Raw genomic sequence first — 7,468 nt, forward strand, 5'->3', positions numbered from 1 at the left:
GGGGACTGCTCCGGGGTTTGGGGGGGGACTGCTCGGGGGGCGGGGGCGGAGGAGAGTGGAGGTCAGCGGAACTGTTTCCTGAATGATGGGCCCGCCCTGCGCCAGCTCCTGATGCCCGAACGCCTGATGTCGGGGGCATGTGGGGGCGACGGATATACTTTATCCGGCAGCCCGATGGCGCTCATTTCCAGCCACTGCGGCTCACGGAGCCGTGCCCGGAGTGTCAGAAAGTCACCTCGCCCCCCCCTCCCCGGCATGGCCAATCCAAAGCCCGAGGCCTAGAATTTCCCCCCTCACGCAGCGGAGGGGCGTAGCGGGAGGCCGGGGCCTGCGATGCCGGGCTGGCGCCAGCGGGAGTCCAGGGCCTGAGGCCTGCGGTCCGGGTGGGGCGGGTAATCGCCGGTGTTGCTGCGCCCCATTCCCGCCCCCGCCTCTTCCCCTTCCCTCTCTCGGTGTCCGGGTGCGCTCACTCACCTGCGGCGGGCGGGCTCGGGCCTGGGCCGGGCGGGCAGGCGGGCGGGGTAACCAGGGTAACGGCGATCAGCGCGCGGCCGGGCCCGGGACAGCAGCGAGCGCGAGCCGGGCAGCTCCGCCATTCCCCGCCGCTCATTGGCCGGCCCGAGTCAGCTGACCCGCCCCCTGGCTGCACACGCCGCGCGGCCGCTCGCCGACCCCGAGCCTTGCTCCGCTCGGCCGCCCGGTCCGCGGGCCCCCCCGAATCCCCGCGGCCCCGCTCACCCAGTCTCATTGCCGCCGCCTCAACTCCGAGGGACACTCAGATCCGCCGCCGGCAACTCGGCGCGGCCCGCAGGAAGCCGGCCGCCATTGCTCCGAGCCCATTGGCCACTAGCCATCAGCTGACCAACGACCTGCGAGCACATGGGGATGTGGGGGAGGGGCGGCAGAGGCTACTCACCTGAGACTGCAAAGGGTGGAATGGTGGTCAGTGTGTGGTGTAAAGGGTGGAATAGTGCTCAGTGTGTGGTGTAAAGGGGGGATAGTGCTCAGTGTGTGGTGTAAAGGCTGGAATAGTGGTCAGTGTGTGGTGTAAAGGCTGGAATAGTGCTCAGTGTGTGGTGTAAAGGGTGGAATAGTGCTCAGTGTGTGGTGTAAAGGCTGGAATAGTGCTCAGTGTGTGGTGTAAAGGCTGGAATAGTGCTCAGTGTGTGGTGCAAAGGGTGGAATAGTGCTCAGTGTGTGGTGTAAAGGCTGGAATAGTGCTCAGTGTGTGGTGCAAAGGGGGGGGATAGTGCTCAGTGTGTGGTGTAAAGGGGGGGATAGTGCTCAGTGTGTGGTGTAAAGGGTGGAATAGTGCTCAGTGTGTGGTGTAAAGGCTGGAATAGTGCTCAGTGTGTGGTGTAAAGGCTGGAATAGTGCTCAGTGTGTGGTGCAAAGGGGGGGGATAGTGCTCAGTGTGTGGTGTAAAGGGGGGGATAGTGCTCAGTGTGTGGTGTAAAGGGTGGAATAGTGCTCAGTGTGTGGTGTAAAGGGGGGATAGTGCTCAGTGTGTGGTGTAAAGAGTGGGATAGTGCTCCCTGCCTGGTGTAAAGGGGGGTTAGTGCTCTGTGTGTGGTGCAAAGGGGGGGGATAGTGCTCAGTGTGTGGTGTAAAGGGTGGGATAGTGCTCAGTGTGTGGTGTAAAGAGTGGGATAGTGCTCCCTGCCTGGTGTAAAGGGGGGTTAGTGCTCTGTGTGGTGTAAAGGGGGGATAGTGCTCAGTGTCTGGTGTAAAGGGTGGGATAGTGCTCCGTGTCTTGTGCAAGGGGGGATAGTGCTCAGTGTCTGGTGCAAGGTGGGGGGGGGGGATAGTGCTCAGTATCTGTTGCAAAGGAGGAGGGGGAAGAATTGTGTTCAGTGTCTGGTGTGGGGGAAGTGACAGGGTTCAGTGTCTGATGCAGGGGGTGGAATAGTGTTCAGTGCGGGGGGGGCGGTGCGCTCACTGGGTACAATCCTAAAGTAGGGGCATGAGCAGAGAGATCTGGGGGTATATGTGCACAAATTGATGAAGATGGTGGGCAGTTTGAGAAAACGTTTTTTTTTAAAAGCTTACGCGATACTGGGCTTCATAAATAGTGACACAGAATACAAAAGCAAGGAAATTATGATGAACCTATATAAAACACTGCTTCGACCTCAACTGGAGTATTGTGTCCAATTCTGGTCACCGCACTTTACGAAGGATGTGAAGGCCTTACAGAGAGTGCAGAAAGGATTTATGAGAATGATTCCAGTGATGAGGGACTTCAGTTATCTGGATAGTCTGGAGAAGCTGGAGTTGTTCTCCTTCGAGCAGAGAAGGTTGAGAGGAGATTTGATCGAGGTGCTCAAAATTATGAGGGGTCTGGACAGAGTAGATAGAGAGAAACTGTTCCCATTGGCGAAAGGGTCGAGGACCAGAGGACACAGATTTAAAGTGATTGGCAAAAGAACCAAAGGCGACATAAGAAAAATTATGCAGCGAGTGGTTAGGATCTGGAATGCAGACGAGAGCGAGGGACTAACTGAAGGGCTCTTGCAGAGCTGGCACAAGCTTGACTGGCCAAATGGCCTCCTGTACTGTAACCATACTATGGTGCAAGGAACAGTGTGTTCACTGTATGGTGCAAGGGGGATTGTGCTCAGTGTAGTTGTCATGTAGTCTAAATCAGGAAATTAGTGGTGCATGTAACAAGGGTAATACAGTAAGCATTGGGATTTTAATTTTTATATACACTGGGGAAATCACATTTTCAGTAATAGTGTGGAGGATGAGTTCATGGAATATTCAAGGTAGTTTTCTAGATCACTATTGTCAAGGAAGCAACTGGGGAACAGGCTATTTTAGATGCAGTATTGTGCAGTGCAATCTTGTAGTAAATGAGCCTCTAGGGAAGAGTGATCATAATATGATATAATTTTATATTGAGCTTGAGCGTGATTAAGTTAAGTCTGAAATTAGGGTCTCAAATCTTAAAGCAAACTACACAGATATGAGGGACGAGTTGGCTAACGTAGATTGGCTAACTAGATTAAAAGATTATGATGGTAGATTAGCAATGGCAAACATTTAAAGAATTAATTCATAATTCGCAATGAGTATACATTTCCCATAGGAAATAAAACACCACGGGAATAGTGGTCCAACTTTGGCTAACAAGAGAACTTAAAGTAGCATTAGATTAAAAGAAGAGGCTTATAATGCCGAAAAGAGTAGTAAACCTGAGCATTGGGAGGATTTTAGAATTCAGCAAAGAAAGAATATGAGAGTAAACTAGCAAGGGCCATAAAAACAGACTGTAAAAGCTTCAGGAGATAGGTAAAAAGGAAGAGATTAGTGAAAGTAGATGTGAGTCCCTTATAGCAGAGATAGGAGAAATTATAATGGGGAATAAGGAAATGGCAGAGACATTAAACAAATACTTTGTATCTGTCTTCACGGTAGAGACACAAATAACAATAGTGGGGAACCAAGGGCTAAGCGAGACCTCCGCCATTTCCGCCACCTCCAGCGTGATCCCACCACCAAACACATCTTCCCTTCCCCTCCGCTTTCAGCATTCCGAAGGGACCTCTCCCTCCGCGACACCCTGGTCCACTCCTCAATCACCCCCCAGGACCCCCTCCCCATTCCCACGGCACCTTCCCGTGCAAGCGCAGAAGATGCAACACCTTTTTCCACTGTCCAGGGCCCCAAACACTCCTTCAAGGTCAGACAGCGATTTACTACTTCTATCAATCTAAATTGGGGAGACCAAGCGCAGATTGGGTGACCACTTTGCAGAACACCTTTGTTCAGTCCGCAAGCGTGACCCTGAGCTTCTGGTCGCCTGTCACTTTAATTCCCCGCTCCGTTCCCACTCCGACATCTCCGTCCTCGGCCTCCTACACTGTTCCTTCAGCTCAACGTAAGCTCGAGGAACAGCACCTCATCTTTCGTTTAGGCACTTTACAGCCTTCTGGGCTCAACATCGAGTTCAACAATTTCAGACCGTAACCTCTGCCACTTTTTTTTCTGTTTTTTTTCTCTTTCCCATGGGAGCCGTTCATGATTCGGCCATCTCCATTTATACCCTCTCTAGACTCAAGTTTTGTTTCTTAACTTGTCCCATTACCATCTCTTTTTGTCTAGCACTATCATCCCTTTTGTCTCTTAATCTCTCCTGCCTTTCACCCTATCACAGACTTTCCCTTTTTCTTCTCTCCTCCCCTCCCCCTTTCCCTTTCTACACTTGCTTTAAAACCTGTTACATCTCTAACTTTTTCCAGTTCTACAAAGGGTCATCGACCTGAAACGTTAACTCTGTTTCTCTCGCCACAGATGCTGCCTGACCTGAGTATTTCGAGCATTTTCAGTTTTTATTGAAGAGATTACTATTAATGAAGAAATAGTACTGGAGAAATTAATGGAACAAAAAGTTGACAAATCCCCTGGATCTGATGGCCTACATCCTAGGGTTTTAAAAGAGATGGCTGCAGATATAGTGAATGCTTTGGTTTTGATCTTCCAGAATTCCCTAGATCCTAGAAATGTCCCAACGGATTGGAAGGTAGCAAATGTAACCCTGCGATTCAAAGAAAGGAGGGAGAGAGAAAACAGGGAACTATAGACCAGTTAGCCTGGCATCAGTAGTAAGGAAAATGCTAGAATCTATTATTAGGGATGTGGTAACAGGGCACTTAGAAAATCGTATGATTGGGCAGAGTCAACATGGATTTAGGAAAGGGAAATCGTGTTTGAGGATGTAACTAGCAGAGTAGATAAGGGAGAGCCAGCGGATGTAGTGTATTTCGATTTTCAAAAAGCATTCGATAAGGTACCACACAAGAGGTTAATACACAAAATTAGGGCTCATGGGATTGGGGATAATATATTTGCATTGATTGAGGATTGATTGATGGACAGAATATAAGAGACTAGGAATAAATGGTTCATTTTTGGGTTGGCAGGCTTTAACTATTGAAGATCAGTGCTTGGGCCTCAGCTATTTACAATTTATATTAATGACTTAGATGAGGTGACTGAGTGTAATGTAATCAAGTTTGCTGATGATGCAAAGCTAGGTGGGAAAGTAAGTTGTGAGAAGGATATAAAGAGGCTGCAAAGGGATATAGACAGGTTAAGTGAGTGGGCAAGAACATGGCAGATAGAATAAATTGTGGAAAGTATGACATTATCCACTTTGGTAGGGAAAGTAGAAAAGCAGAGTATTTTTTTAAATGGTGAGAGATTGGGAAATGTTGGTGTTCAGAGGGACCTGGGTGTCCCTGTACACCAATCACTGGAAGTTAACATGCAGGTACAGCAAGCAATTAGGAAAGCAAATGGAATTTTAGCCTTTATTACAAAGGGTTTGGAGCATGAGAGTAAAGTATTCTTGCCCTTAGAACATGAGATAGGAGGAATTATAATGGGGAATAAGGAAATGGCAGAGACTAAACAAATATTTTGTATCTGTCTTCACAATAAAAAACAGAAAACGTATACCAAAAATAATGGGGAACCAAGGGGCTAATAAGATTGAGGAACTTAGAGTAATTAAGATCAGTAGAGAAAAAGTACTTGAGTGAGAAACTAATGGGACTAAAAGCTGACAAATCTCCTGGACCCGATGGCCTACATCCTAGGCTTCTAAAGGAGATAGCTGAATAGAAAGTGGATGAATTGGTTGTGATCTTCCAAAATTCCCTAGCTTCTAGATCGGTCCCAATGAATTGAAACGTAGCAAATGTAATCCCACTATTCAAGAAAGGAGGGAGAGAAAAAACAGGGAACGGATGACCAGTTAGCCTGACATCAGTCGTCGGGAAAAATGCTGGAATCCATTATTAAGGAAGTGGTATCAGGGCACTTAGAAAATCACAATACTGTATGATTAGGCAGAGTCCACATGGTTTTATGAAAGGGAAATTGTGTTTAAATTTTTAGAGCTTTTTGAGGATGTAACCAGCAGGGTAAAAAAAGGGGAACCAGTGGATGTAGTATATTTGGATTTCCAAAAGGCATTCAATAAGGTGCCACATAAAAGGTTGTTACGCAAGATAAGGGCTCATAGGGTTGAGGTAATAACATGGATAGAGGATTGTTTTCTGTCCGTTAACCAGAGTAGGAATAAACGGGAAATTTTCGTGTTGGCAGGCTGTAACTAGTGGAGTGCCACAAAGACCAGTGCTTGGGCCTCAGCTATTTGCAATCTATATTAATGACTTGGATGAGGGGACCAACTGTAATGTATCCAAATTTGCTGATGATACAAAGCTAGGTGGGAAAGTAAGCTGTGAAGAGGACACAAACATAGAAAATAGGTGCAGGATTAGGCCATTTGGCCCTTCGAGCCTGCACCACCATTCAATAAGATCATGGCTGATCATTCTCTCAGTACCCCTTTCCTGCTTTCTCTCCATACCCCTTGATCCCTTTAGCTGTAAGGGCCATATCTAACTCTCTCTTGAATATATCCAATCAACTGACATTAACAACTTTCTGAGGTGGGAATTTCACAGGTTAACAACTCTCTGAGTGAAGAAGTTTCTCCTCATCTCAGTCCTAAATGGCTTACCCCTTATCCTTAGACGATGTCCCCTGGTTCTGGACTTCCTCAACATCGGGAACATTCTTCCTGCATCTAACCTGTCCAGTCACATCAGAATTTTATGTTTCTATGAGATCCCCTCTCATCCCTCTCATCCTTCAGTGAATACAGGCCCAGTTGATCCAGTCTCCTCATATGTCAGTCCTGCCATCCCGGGAATCAGTCTGGTGAACCTCCGTTGCACTCCCTCAATAGCAAGAACGTCCTTAGATTAGAAGACCAAAATTGAACACAATATTCCAGGTGAGGCCTCACCAAGGACCTGTACAACTGCAGTAAGATCTCCCTGCTCCTATACAGCCTGGAAAGGGACGTGGATAGATTAAATGAGTTGGCAATAAGGTGGCAGATGGAGTATAATGTGGGGAAATGTGAGGTTATTCACTTTGGAAGGAAAAGTAGGAAAAAAATATTTTTTGAATGGTGAGAAATTATTAAATGTTGGTGTCCTCGTACAGGCAATACAGAGCTAGCATGCAGGCACAGCAAGCAATAAGGAAGGCAAATGACATGTTGATCTTTATTGCAAGGGTGTTAGAGTACAAGAATAAGCAAGTCTTGCTACAATTGTACACGACCTTGGTGAGACCACACCTAGAGTACTGTGCACAGTTTTGATCTCATCTGAGGAAGAAAATACTTGCCTTAGAGCTGGTGCAACGAAGATTCACTTGGTTGATTCCTGGGATAAGAGGGTTGTCCTATGAGGAGAGATTGAGTAAATTGGGCCTATATTACAACAGCGACTACATTTCAAAAGTACTTCATTGGCTGTAAAGTGCTTTGAGACGTCCGGTGGTTGTGAAAGGCACTATTTAAATGCAAGTCTTTTTCTATACTCTGGAGTTTAGAAGAATGAGGTGATCTCATTGAAACGTACATGATTCTGAGGGGGATTGA

General features: G+C 47.3%; 1 protein-coding gene across 5 annotated transcripts in view; it reads right to left on the reverse strand.

The window, feature by feature from the left end:
• The window catches only part of zc3h18 (zinc finger CCCH-type containing 18), a 142,927-nt gene extending 142,083 nt beyond the window's left edge, over positions 1-844 (reverse strand). For 4 of the 5 annotated variants that reach the window (XM_070898349.1, XM_070898350.1, XM_070898345.1 and 1 more), the window contains exon 1: positions 475-591. The gene's annotated coding sequence lies outside the window, so the exon portion shown is untranslated. Of the gene's footprint in view, positions 1-474; positions 592-738 lie in introns of those variants that run through there. The other variant, XM_070898346.1, reaches the window with a different exon arrangement.
• Positions 845-7,468: the final 6,624 nt, after the last annotated feature.

Source organism: Pristiophorus japonicus, chromosome 13 (assembly GCF_044704955.1).
Source record: "Pristiophorus japonicus isolate sPriJap1 chromosome 13, sPriJap1.hap1, whole genome shotgun sequence".
NCBI classification, from domain to species: domain Eukaryota; kingdom Metazoa; phylum Chordata; class Chondrichthyes; family Pristiophoridae; genus Pristiophorus; species Pristiophorus japonicus.